Source organism: Ictidomys tridecemlineatus, chromosome 9, assembly GCF_052094955.1.
Source record: "Ictidomys tridecemlineatus isolate mIctTri1 chromosome 9, mIctTri1.hap1, whole genome shotgun sequence".
NCBI lineage: Eukaryota > Metazoa > Chordata > Mammalia > Rodentia > Sciuridae > Ictidomys > Ictidomys tridecemlineatus.
The window spans coordinates 24381433-24396309 of record NC_135485.1 but is presented as its reverse complement, the minus strand read 5'-3'; the positions used below and the strand labels follow the sequence as shown (position 1 = coordinate 24396309).

At 32.6% G+C, this 14877-nt stretch overlaps 1 pseudogene; it reads left to right on the top strand.

Annotated features, from left to right (window-relative positions):
* Positions 1-520: 520 nt before the first annotated feature.
* On the top strand, positions 521-1601 carry LOC101976227 (mitochondrial glutathione transporter SLC25A39 pseudogene; annotated as a pseudogene).
* Positions 1602-14877: the final 13276 nt, after the last annotated feature.

The window sequence follows — 14877 nt, the reverse complement described above, 5'->3', positions numbered from 1 at the left end:
GTTTGTTTTTTAGGTCACTAAATTTGTGGTAATTTGTTAAAGTGTGATAGTTACATAAGATAATGTGAGACTTTTAGTTGAATATTTACTACTTTTTCTTAAATTTATTACCTAGAAATGTGGCACAATACCGTAAGGTATCAGCCAACACATGGAGCTATTAGTTGAGTACTTAGAACCCTGCAATTCAAAGAGTTGTTCACAGACAGCAAGATAAGTATTACTAGGACATTCCTAAAAATGTAAAGCCTATCTCTCACTCAAGACCTAACTGAATCAGTTCTACTTATTAGTAGGTACCCAAGGCGATTCACAATTACATAAGATCTAGAAACACTGGTTCAAGGCATCTCACCTTCAGAATTAGAGAATTTTCCTTATTTATCTTTCTTTAAGGTGCTTTCTCTAAGGGTGAACATGAAGGTGCCCCACATGGTGCATGGAAGCACTATGGGCCCCCTGGGCCCTTTGGTGCCTTCAGGGGCCAGCACCTGCAGAGAGTCAAGATTGAAACAACAAGATGGCTGACCAGGATCTTGGGAGCACTAGCCTTCTCCAATAGATAGTGGCCTCTGGGCCTGGAGCTGTGGTCACCTCTCTCTCATGACACTGCTGGATGTGCTGTGTGATGACTACTGATGAAAGCTAATGAGAAACAAGCCAATGTCTACCTAGAGACTTTGGAGCCTATCCTACACCCAATCACCCTCTTCTTTCCAATCCACAGGGAAGTGCCTCGAGCACTGCAGTGGTGTCCTGGAGCCCCATTACCCAAGTTCAGATGTTACCCTGTACCACATGGTTTTATGACCCTATCCATGTCATCGGCACTGTGGATGCTTTTGTGAAGATTTTGAGGCACGAGGGCATCAGGACACTGTGGATCCACCTCCTAGCCACCCTGGTGATGACTGTACCATCTATGACCATCTACTCACCACCTATGACCAATTCAAGGCTTCCTTTGTAGGCAAGCCCTAACTTCTGACCTCTATGCACCAATCATTGCTGGCGCAGTAACTCACTTGGGCACTGTGAGAATGATCAGACCCCTGGAACTTGTGCAGACAAAGCTGCAGGGCCAGCATGCATCAATACCATGAGCTAGGCACCTGTGTCCAGCTGCAGTGGCTCAGGGTGGTTGACACTCACTGTGGCTGGGCTGGGGTTCCACAGTGCTTTGAGATGTGCCTTTCTCAGCCCTGTACTGGTTCAAATATGAACTGGTGAAGAGCTGGCTGAACAGGCTCAAAAAACATGGCCAGACATCCATGGGTCCCCTTTGCAGCTGGCAGTATCTCAAGGATGGTGGCTGCCCTCTCGACTCTACCTTTAATGTGGAGAAGACGCAGTGGCAGATTGCCCTGGGAGCTGTAGAGGCTGTAGGAGTTGAGTCCCCACTGCTGACTCTGTATACCTGTGGCTTCGGAGGATATGGCCTGAATCAGGCACCAAGGGACTCTTTGCAAGCTCCCCATGTCCTCGCCCCCAATGCCAGGATCATCAAGGCTGCTCCCTCCTATGTCATTGTGATCAGCATGTATGAGTTTGGCAAAAGCTTCTTCCAGAGGCTCAACCAGGAAAAGCCACTGGGCCATTAAATGGAACAAAGAGATGGACTCCAGCTTTTCTGTGGATGGGTGTTGGGAGCCGGCGACCGCACCCTGAAAATGGCGCTGGCCTCCTGCTTCTGATGACTTAGCAGTTAGAGTTGTTAGAAGTAAACAACTCCTTGTAAGGCTGTGGGGCTGGGCTCTGGCCTGCTTCCGCTGCGCTGCACCTATTAGACTCCTCCACGTGATGCTAGTTCATTGGCGGGGCTGGGTACTTAAGCTAGGGCAGACCGACCGCTCACGCTCTTTCCTTTCTTGTTCCTGTTTTCTCATCGTGATGCAAAGGTCCTGAGTAAACTGCTGAAAGAAGAATCCTGTGTTGTGTTTCCCTTGCCGGCGAGGGGTCGCGACAGATGGGGGCAAGAGGAGAGTGAGTTAAGTGCCTTTTCCTCAGCACTCAGGGGAATACCTTGCTTCCTTTTTCTCCCAGCCAAATAGGCCTCCCCACTAACCCTAGGCCCCTAGGCCTTCCTTAGACTCAATGTGCATCCTGTTGCTCCCCCTTGCCAAGATCAGCACTTCTTTCCAGCCCCTAAATTTGAAACCAAATCTGATAATTGAAAAAAAAAAAGATACTTACCCTATAGTATGTCTACACATAAATTTAATTTTGAACTTATCTCCTCTTCAAAATGTCCTCAGTGTTGACATAAAATAAAACTTTAGTGTCTTCTCAGGAATTTTTTTGTGTTCTATATTATGAACTAATATTCAATATCATAAGTGCCCAAACAAAGGAAACCAGAAAGACATCCTGTTAATTTAAAAGTAGTAGCAATAGAGAATGGCAATAATTAATTTTACCCTTTTAATCCTTAGGAAGATATGGAAAAATGATTTTTCTCAGCCTTAGCTAAACTAGGCCAAATTTTATTTCATGAGATGAAGTTGTTAACCATGTATTTATTTAAAAGTTATTGATACAGAGGACTTTTATGATGAATTGATATGTAAAACTGATGTCCTAAAGGAGCAGGCACACTATATTTTTAAACACACACACATACTCACACATACATTGGTACACACATAAACACATTTACACATGGTCATATTTTATGAATGACAGAAATTTTTACTAAATGAATAAATTGCAGATCACTTTTTAACCTTGTGTGTGTGTGTGTGTGTGTGTGTGTATGTGTGTATGTATCCTTATTTTGCAAAGTGAAAGTGAATTATTTCTGTGGCCAGAAAATGAAAGTTTTATTTTCCATCCATATTTATGTGAAAAAAAAATTTAAAAATATTTTCATTTGTAGATGAGTACAATATATTATTTATTTATTTGTATGTGGTGCTGAGGATGGAACCTAGTGTCTCACATGTGGTAAGCAAGTGTTTTACCACTGAACTACAATTCCAGTCACTATATGGAAAGAATTTTAAGTTAGTATCCGCAAATGCTTATCAACAGTATACATAGCAGTTTATCTCTTTGCTCTTGTCAAAATTATTTTGTAACAGAGAATAACATAAAAACATGTTTACTGCATCATCAAACAAATATATATTTATTATAATGTCTCACAAATTCCAAGGCTTATGATTACAAAAGTCAAATCAAATAGCATCATTACTTAATTTTAAAGCATTTTTTGTGGGAAATGATTATACTTATATTTTACAAAGTCAATAAGAAAATACATGGACTTTTTTAAAAATGTAAATTCACATAAATCTGAATCCATCCAAATAACAACATAAAATAATATGGCTTCTAATGTAGAATATTCCAAATATATGTGTATGTTATATTTAACTTTGTTAGGAAAACCCTACAAATTTCCTATGCACAATTTTTATTGATGTATCCGCATATAAATTCATATCTTACTACCAATTGATTAATTGATCAACCTCTTCATATCTCAATGCACATATATAGTTTTTATGGAGGAAATTATCTGCTAAAGTAGAGTTAAAGGATCAAGAAAGTATAAGGTTCCAATCTCTTGAGTTAGAAAGGGACACCGAGGATATTGAATTCCGGTTTTGAATTTTCATTTCCTTACTTTAAAAAGAATGGGAGATTATAATAGTTTGATTCCTGCATTAGTCAAAGGAACAGAATAAAATTCTATATATCATGCATGTGGAAATGACAATTAAATAAGGAATATGAAGTGTTTAGCAAAGTGCTGGACATATAGAAAATATATACAATTTTACCTAAGATCATTTCCAAGTCTAAAGTTCTGTTTTTCAGAAACCAAGCTTCTCTTCATTTCCTTCCTTTTGTGTTTAATGAGAACATAGTATAACATCTCTACAAATTATTCCACTGTGCTCTTTCCCTTCCCCTTTCAGGTCACTGAAGGTACAGCACTTAATTCAGCTGTTAACCATTTTAACCTGAGGGGTTGTTGAAAATAAATTCTCTTTAGAAGGCTTTCTAAGGTCCACTGATGATTTCAAAATAGCCTGAGAATCAATCAGATTAGCTAAAACATTTTCTACACAGACATCTATTAGAAAGCTGGTTTCTGTATAGTGATTCTTTGACATTTGAACTTTTATCATTTTAGATCTACAAAATGCATACCAAAAATTAATACAGAAAGGCAGATTTGTCCTAAACAGTGAGGACATTTTCTGAAAATCATCATTTCAAACTAGCATTAAATTAATATGTGTAGCAACTTTCTTTGAAAATTACTATTGATATTTATCAATTTCCCTCTCTCTCCCTACTTCCCTCTTTCACTCAGTGTATATATGATATATATAGAAATGTACATATGATATATATGACATATAATTGATTGTATATGATATATATTATATATATTATGATATAATCGAAGGATTATAGAAGTGAGCAATGACTGGTGATTTAAATTATGGTAGAAATTATATCAGACACAATTAGAGTCTGATAGCAATTAGTTATTAACTTTGAAGAGTCATTCAACCTGTCTGGACTGCATTTTCTTCATCTAGAAGTCAACTGTTAGGATTGTGTTATGTCTAAAATACTGTAAACTATATCTCTGAAATATCTGTGGCCATGAAGTTCAGCTTTTATCAAGCAGAAAATATATCTCATTTTCTCCTCTCAACCAATGTTTAGAAGTTTCCCATTATGTAGTAATCTTCTAATAAATAATAATATGCAAATGATATAATTTTATGAATTAACGAAATTTTGAATGGAAATTTTCAAGATCAAGAAATACAACAGATCCAAGTGCAGTGGTGCATGCCTATAATCCCAGTGTCTCCAGAGGCTGAAGCAGGAGAATCAAGAGTTCAAAGCCAACCTCAGCAACAGTGAGGTGCTAAGCAACTCAGTGAGATCCTTTCTCTAAATACAATTTAAAAATATGTCTGGGGACGTGGTTCAGTGGTCTAGTACCCCTAAGTTCAATCCCTGGGATTCTCCCTGCAAAAGAGAGATACAACAGAATACTTGAAATAACACATAAAGCACATACATCCAAATTCTAAGACACTTTTAAAGAATAAAATTTAAAAATAAATACAATTAGCTTTCCACAAGCTTATTCTCATATGCAGGAATACGTGCTCTCATGTAAGTTAAGAACTAAATTTTGTTGCTCAAACAAAAGGAGACATAGAAACCTTTATAGTATTCACAATATCTACTCTGAATAAATTATTTTCGTTATAATAGGCATCAGTTGGATTCAAGAAACACTAAAATGTGTTAACTTCCAAAGTCAAACACCACAAATCAGCTATATGTCATTTTTGAAAGAAATTGGTTTTGTGTAATTTGAAAAACATCTAAGGGTACTGATCTTTCTGTTAAACAATTTAAAGCTCAGGGCAACAATTTCCACCAGTGGCAGTGGCAAATGAGCAGCTGACTGCATTACAAAAGATACTTCAATGCTCTCAAGTACTCCTTATCATAGAAAATCAATAATATCATTGAGATGGTTTCTAAACAAAGAATTTTAGTGGAAATTACCGCCTGGTCCATTTTGAGATAAAAGACTATGCCCATAATATGAATATACAAAGCCAGCTCTCACTAAACATTCCTAAGTCCTAACTGACATTAAGCAATATAATTTGTAGCATATAAATTACATTTTATTTTTATATGAAAACCTTTATATGTATTATATGCATTTAATGTCATAATTGTGTGATTGGGCTAACACTAAAATATGGTTTTTCATATTCTTCAAGAAAAGAAACAAGAAAAAAATGAACCTGAGTCTGAAAGTTGAATTGTCTAATCAAGATTTAAGTTCTGCTGTTAAATTACATTGTCAACCTTGTAATAAATTCTGATTAAGAATTTACACCTTTGTGAACAGATTAGCAGAGCTAATTGATTTTGATCTGTTAACTTCAATTTGCAGTTTTAAAAGGTGTAACCTCACCCAGATTTATGATTTGAAGCTCTTATGCTGGAATTAATGAATTTTCCATCTGATCTTATGTTCAGAAGATTGGGGTGAAGAGTGGAAATTATTTACTTTAATTCCTGGAATTGCATATATTTCTAGGAATGTCCACATTTTTAATCTCTAAACATATGAGGCAATAATTTCATATCTCATTTATGATTTGTCATCCCAGCAGCTTCTACTTCCATTTAATTATGAAGAGAACTTATCCTATGTCTTTATCATCTCATCCTCCTCCTGGACTTTGCCTGTAGTGATAGACATATGGTTGGAATGTTCTAATTTAGTTGTTAACAGACCATATTGCACATAACAATCATTTATCATAGAAGCTGTTAGAGACTCTCGAAAAAGGCAGCCACAATAATTATAAATTATCTCTTGTAATTAAATTTTAAGTTTCTAACAATCATGGTTTATAGAAATTCATTACATGACAATGAGCTTCTTTGCAAAATAAATATGGAATCTGAGTGTGGGCTTTGCCTCCTGGCTCTTATTTCATGTAGTTTATTAAAACTGGGCATCAAATTGATTAAAAAAACTTTAAATTATGTGATAAAAAGTATGATCCTATGTCATAAAACACTGAGGAAAATTCAACTAATTTTAACATCATACAAATTATTTTTTCATTTACACAGACACTAATAAAACTTATTGAGTTGAAGTGAGCCCTCACATAACTCCAGTATTATTTTTAGGAAGAAATATTTGCTATTTTAATTGGCATCATGAAAAGTTTTGGTTATTTCCATTAAAATTAAAAATAACTTCACTTCCTTCAAAATCTATAGTGTCAAAACTTTAAATGACATCTCCTAATTTTTCACTTTTCTTTATATTACATCTATTCAAAACAGTACTTAATCTCATTAAGATCTCTAGTGTTTGCTACAGTAATTCATATTGATTATCCCTTATTTATTTCCCCATTTTCTACATGAATCAACTAAGACACTAGGTATTTGTGTAAGTTAATAAAACTAATAAAGACTTTGTTATTTATTATGTGTGCATATTTTTCTTTTTAGCCACTTGATTACCTGGTTGATTCTGTTACCATTCTTTTGCATATAATCTTAAATCCTTGTCCTCTTCATACTCCTACAAGTTTGAGATAATGGTCAGGTGACTAAGATATTCCCTTCGGCCCAAAATGTAAGGAGATATAAAAGTTCTCATAATCAAGATAAATAATATTTAATGCATCATTTTTTAAAAAAAATTAGTGCTAAAAGTAAAATTTCAAAGCATAAATTCAGGCAGGATCAGTATTTTTCTTTTTGTCTCAGATGTTAACATGACTTAGGAAGGCATGCCTACTGATCTGTCTGCGAAAGTCCTGTATCTTCCCATTATTTGTCAGTTTAACTTCATTCTATTCCAATGCATTGTCAATTCTTTTTCTTTTTCATATGCAAGACTAGGTATAATATTGAAAAGAACAGAAACTAAAGTCAGTTTAATTTGAGTTCATGTTTCTTCTTTGTTGTATATTATTTATTTACATGAATACTTAGCATCTTATTTAATCCATGTATAAAATGTGGGCATACATAAGAGATAATCAACTTGAATTAAGTAAGAAATTGCAAAATGTGTCAATTTGCTCTCAAAAATATACACTCTCCACTAGGAGATCTCTCCATTATATCTAACAATGTCAGCTAACACTTAACAGTATTTGTCAAAGTTGAAACCACTTATGCAGTTATTTGTTTAAAGATTGGCTTCACCACTAAATTGCAAGTATAGGTTTAATTTATTTCTTTTCTGCTAGGTATGTTATTCCAAATATATAGCATAGTGTCTTTTAAATAGTAGAAAGATAAAACAAGGAAAAATTATTTTTCCTATGATCACTGTATGAATGAATGTTCTCAAAATTGTGTTCACTGATTTGCTTTCCTCCTACATTCTAACAGAAAATCTAGGATAAAGTATTCAAATCAAGTAATTGATTAAAAGACTTTACAGATTATTTAGCATGGTAGGTTTATGCCTGGATTTTCAAGGTATTCTTACAATCTTAGAGCTTATTATTCTATTAGCCCAATGTGTCAGAAATAGAATTCTCAGGATTATCTCCTGTTATGCTTTAAATTTATAACCTATAATTCGGCAATCATTTTTAACATATAGTTAAACACTAAATAAAATGTTAAATTATTAAAATGACAAAAAGAATACTTTTTAGAAAAAGGTCAAGAGAATACATAATATCCAAGCATTAAAGCTATTTGCATAAACTTGGAAACATAACTGTTAAACAAAAATGAAAAATATAACTTTTAAAAAACAGGATATAAATAAATTACAATTTACTTTGAATTCACCACTTATTTTCTTTATGACTTTCACAAACATCAGAATTCTCACCTGTATAATTTTGTACAACTCATGGCTTTTAAGAAGAAAAAACAAGGCCTTTCTAAACTCAATGATTCAATACAAATATTTATCCTATTTACATGTTTTTATATACATAAGGTGATTTTTTTGGTCTAGATGAATTTGGGATGTTGATAATATTTGCTTTTAATATTGTAACGAATTTGCCTAATATTGTGACTAGGCATTTTTTATTAAGACCAAATCTACAAGATCTAAGCAATTTACAATATATCTGTAGCATTTGTCTTTCAGAAAATTATTGTCCTTTCTCTTCCAAGCAATAATTGGGCATCCACTTAAATTATGGGGAGTGGTTTTCTGTTCTCAGAGATTTTATTGCTTCAGAAAGTCTATCAAAATTCAACTCAGGTGTCTGCAATCCAGTATATAGGTTTCATCTTTAGTCATGATGTCATGCTTCACAGGACAGCATAATAGGAATGTAGTTACTCCGTGACAGCTAACAGCCTTGCTTAGAAAATCTTAGCCCTAGAAAAACATAAAAATCTTAAGTCTAAGATGTGATCAAGGTAGCTCTCCTCATACCCACACTGATTCGCAAAAAGCAGAGTCTGAAGTTACTGGGCTGTAAAGTAACAATGTTGTTGTAGGGTGATCATGGAGCTTTCTTTTATTTCCCTGAAAAATATATTTTATCAAATCTACTGGATTCAGTGACAGAGACAAGAGATAATATCTGAGATAAGGTGTTCTTATGTGAACTTAACACACTTCTAGTGAACATGAGAACTGTTACAACAATTATATTTTATAGAATTTTAATTAAGATATCATAAGAAAAAAACCATTAAGAGTACAAGCTCTCCAAATATATTTTCAAATATTTTGAATACATAAACAAATATGATTAATCTAGAAAACAATTTTATATTGATCATATGATAGTCTAGATATTACATACAAAAAACTTTCAATTTTTTCCAATGGATTCACTGAATTTCACTACTATGAATTTTATAAATGAAGACTTTCTTGGAATAATCTGCTTATAAATCCAAAATTACAAAGTTACATTTTATTAATTTTGCATACTACATTTACTGTAATATACAAGGAAACTGTGGAGTTTGTTGTTACTTGCAATGTACTTTAAAATACTAGTAAATTCAAATGTTGACAGTCTTCTTTACAATCAAAATTAAATTACAGTTGATAAATCAGTAAAAACAAATTTATTCTTCTCCTTAAGTATACATCTGAGAAATGTAATTAAAATAAAAGACAACTCAGGTGTGGTGGTTCATGCCTCCAATCCCAGTGGCTCAGGAGGCTGAGGCAGGAGCACCACAAGTTCAAAAGCACTTTCATCAGCTTAGGAGGCCCAAAGAAATTTAGTGAGGCCCTGTCTCTATATAATATAAAGTATAAACAAATAAAAAGGGTTGGGGATGCAGCTCAGGAGTAAAGTGCTCCTGGATTCATTCCCTGGTACCTAGATAAATAAATAAATAATTAAAGACATTCAGCATAGGTTCAATGTTAAGAACATTTGTATAGTATGAGTATACTAGGAAAGAGAAAAATATAGGGACTCACAGGCACCAAGTTCCTGGCAACTGATAAATATTGATCTGAAAACCAAATATTTTGAATATTAGTTCCCTACGTAACAGTGAATTTTATTATGAAATATCTTTATTAAAATCTAATAATTATTAAGAAGAGATTTTCTATTATATATACATGGAGTGTGACCTATTGTCATTAGGATTCCATTCTTGTTGTTGTACATGATGTGGAGTTTCATTATTTATATGAACGTAGGAAAATTATATCTGATTCATTCTATTATCTTTTCTCTTCCCATTCCATCTCCCTTCCCTTCATTCCCCTTTGTCTAATACAATGAACTTCTAGTCTCTGCCCTTGTGTATTAGTATCCAAAATACAATCACTTTCATGTATATCTTAAAAGAACAAATAAAAAATGCAAATTAAAAATACAAATTTACTTATAAAAAAGAGACATTTACTCACTCTAAATTTATGTCCAATCACATGTAAATATATGTTAGCCATTCCTTTATATTGGAATGGAGAAATTATGACCACATAGGTAGCCAGAAGTAGACATATAATGGGAAAGAAAAAAAACCTTCAAATTTATTCTGAATATATCCATTTAAACACTTAAGTATTTGTTTTATTTCCTGTCCCAGGAAGACAATAATTTCTATGCTAATGTGTAATTTGTGGTATACATTCCCTATAAAATTGAATATGACATATTTAATTCCATATTAATGATCTCTTTTGCATTCAAATATAATCACATTATATGAATATAAGTGTAAAAACCTGTTTGCAAAGAAAGAAAAATCTTATACTTCATAGGCTAATAATAAAAATTTTATCCTCTAAATTATGCAAGGGTAACATAAAATAAATTCAAATGCATCAGAAGGGCTTCAGTAAAAAAATTAAATTATATTTTGAAAATGAAAATATGTGAAGAAAAGTGTACATTCATACCTTAAAATTTAACTTGTCATTAGCCAAAAATATGACTATGTCAAAACTAATCTCTGGACGATTTTCAAGAATGGCTGATGAAATAAAAATTGTGTACTGGGTGAAAAACCTGCCACTTCTGAGTATCACAACTTAAAACACTGGCTTTCCTCATTGACTTTAGTGAGCAAAATGTACAAAGTGATTCTCTTTACTTATTATTATTATTATTGTGGTTATTATTATTATTTTAGTTGTTGATAAACCTTTATTTTATTTATTTAAAAGTGGTCCTGAGAATCGAACCCAGTGCCTCACACATGTCCTGTGAATGCGCTACTGCTGAGCCACAGCCCCAACCTACAATGTGATTCTTTTAACTGCCTTGATATGAACAAAGTGAATGTGCCCAATCCATATATGAATTAGGCAAGAAGGAAAATGATATTAAACTTTAATGTTAATATTTAAGACCACTTTAATAATTTAAAAATGTGAGCTCAATTCTGAAAATGAAATTTGACCTTCCTAAAATTCGATTTCCAGTGTAGTAAAGTTTATAATTGGCTCCTTTAGTTTGCCCCACTTATCTAGCTAGCTAGCTTCCTTGCTGAGACTAATGGATACATATTGGTATCAAAGGATGCTAACTTCCTGAACATTACAAAACAGATGTTACTTTTCTTGGATAATTTTCTTTACCTTTATATATTAGTTTAAGTCTATACTAGCAAATTTTAGAAGTAAATATTTATTATAAAACATTTGAATAATCAAAGAAATCTGATTAACATGGTATTATCATTTGCCAATGATAAAATATTTAGTATCATTCAGTTAGTTTGAAAAATTTATTATTCATATGACTTCAGAGAGCAAAAATGAAAATATTTGTTACTAACTTGAATAAATAATTTATCAGACAAGGAGGTTTCCATGCATATACCATACCACAGAACTTTCTATCTTATACTGTCTGACTCTGAAATAGCTGGTTCTTGTGACTAGAACATTCCACTAATAGATATCAACATTAAGGATCTGAGTGACAGTTTGTTCATTGATGAATATGAAAGATTTGATTGATTGGAGGTATTTTGTACTAAAGCAATATTTATGATTATATGGAAGTTCGTTGTGAAAATTTAATATTTGCTATTCATTATAATGTCAAATACAAGCTATGTCAATATCATATCTTATGTGATTTTATAGAGCAATTACAAAGAGATCATGACAAGGTTGTGGGAGTGAGGCATGAGGTACTTATGGATATGTCTTTGAAAGTCAAGAAGGACATCTGTGAATAAACTACACAATTTAAGACTATCACAGACACAGATCAAGCATACATTCTGTTCTTACTAGTGACATACCTGATCTTCATTTTGATACCTTTTTGTTATTCATTCAAGTTTCATTTGCACCATTCTTAGAACAGTCAGGAAAGACCCTTACTCTGGATACTACACACACTTAGAAAGAATTTCATTATTATAATTCTGAAAGCAAAATGTTTTTAATGAATGAATGCCCATTTCTCTCATGATCCAGCCATCAGTGCTGACAAAGTAAGAGATATAACTAAAATCCACTCATGTGACTAGACCCATTCGGCTCCTATGAAGATACTTTTCTATATTCCTTAAGTCTTTGAGGAAAGAAATAGCTGCTGTTAATGTCAAGGTACATAGAATATAGACATGACTTCTGAGGGCAAGGACTTCAATGACTGAGAGAATTAATTAGGGAAAATATGTCAAAGAGCATGAATAGCAAAAGTTCTTTCATGAGGCATCTTCCAGAGTGTCAAGCACTCTCTTTTCTTTCTCTTTGAGTCACTTGATTTAGTAGAACATAGGAATTAGTGTTATACTCACATCAGATGCATGTTTTGCAATTTTGAACAGTTCATATCAATTGTTTTTATGGATAGATACTGAGAGATGGTAGAAATAGACTGAGACAGAAACAGAAATACACCCAAACATAGATTAGTGTAGAAGTGGCATCAATAATATTTGATAGTGCATATTTCTTTCCTGGAGGGACCTAAACATTCTTTAAAGATATAACAACATTTTCATATAAACTATGATCTCCTCATATAATTTAAAAAACTCAATAGCTCTTCATTCTGTTCTTCAGGAAAGAAGTTGAATATAGTGATTCTCATTCTATTCACCACCATATTTCTCAACCTCTGTTTTTTCTTTTCCATCTCCTCATCTTTTCAAAATGAATTATGACATCTGAAATACAACTTTGGTTATATATGTATATGTGTGTGTGTGTGTGTGTGTGTGTGTGTGTGTGTGTGTGTGTTAGATATTGAATTGAATCCAGGGTCACTTAAACACTGAAGCACAACTCCAGCATTTTTTATTTTTTTTTTTTATTTTTGAGACAGGGTCTCACTAACACCTAAGGTCCTTGCTAAGTTATTAAGGTTGGTGCCAAACTTGCCATCCTTCTGCCTCAGTCTCTGCAGTCATTGGACTTATGGGTGTGTGCCACAATACCCTGTTAAGTTCTTTACAACATTAGTAATGTTGTGTTTTTAAAAAATATATATATAAAAATATCTAAAAGCAGTTATTGGTATTTGTCTAAGTGTGTTTTAATTTGTGATGATATTTTATTCCCTAGTAATTTTATTTTTAACTGAAAGATACTTTATACAGATTAATTTTATAGTATCCAGCAAAAACAAATACTGATTTTATTAGAGACTCTCTTCATTTTCTAATTTCTATTGACTTTTCATGATGTACCTTTTTATTATTTATCACTAAAATTTAAAAAATATTTTTTTCATTGAGTTTTGTCTGTGAAGTTCCAAGGATCTAATTGAGTAGTGCTTTATATTAAAGAAAATTTGAACTTTTATCAAATGTAGCTATTTGTATCAAATGTAGCTATTAATCCAGTTTCACTTTAATTCCTTGCTTTATAATCCACACATTTGCAAAGTGGTATAAATTGGATCTCTATGCCTATGTTACAGCAGGCTCACTCTTGGTTGCAGATTATCACAAGAGAATTGAGTTGTTTTCTTCTTGCATTTCAGAATGCTAGTTAGGTTTCTAATTTATTTTCCAGACAAAGATTAAATTGTCTGTAAAAGTTAAAAAAAAAAGATAGATACCTCTCATCAATTATTTCATATCACATGATTGGCATTTACCGTCTAACCATCTTTAACTATTGTAATAAAAGGTAAATAAACATACTTTGGATAAAAAGTTACAGTCCTAACATATTAGTATTAATAATATTAACATATCAATGTGTATGACAAATATATTGTTGTCAATAAGTTATCAGTATTATATTAATTTTCTTTAACATAAGAAAAACTGATGATTTTTCAAAAAGACTCAAAAAGGAATTTGTACAAATTAAAATTCAGGAAAGAATTCAGTTTCCTATCACTCTATATCATTTCCAAGAGTTAGGGTCTTCCACTTTCAACTTTTCTTAATTTCATATTAAGTATGTGTTCATGCATGTTTCTCAATCTCAAATATTTTTTTCCATAAATCTGATATTAGTATAAGAAAGCTAGAAAATCAATAGATCACTTGTCATTTTAAAGATTATAGCACGATTAATAAATACATATTAAAAGGGGCATACAAAAATGTCACACACACACACACAATATGTGCTGGAGAATGCTACATAACACATTCACTTTTCGTTGTCTTTTTGTATTTAAAGTGGGAAGAGGGTCAAACTTGGATTGACATTAGAGGTCAAATAAGAATGAATTTTTGAAAATCTGAGAGGTTTGATGGGGTGAAAAAAAAACTTGAGAAAAACAAACAAACAAACAAAAAAACCAACAAAAGTCAATCTTTTGGAGGAAATATACCAGAAATGTGGCTTACAACCTGATAGAATTCTATTTCCTACTGATAAATTAGAAATATCTCCTGTGTTCAAGACTTCATCTTGATTTTTAATACATATCTTACTTCCCCATTCTCTAATATCAGTTTTGAGAA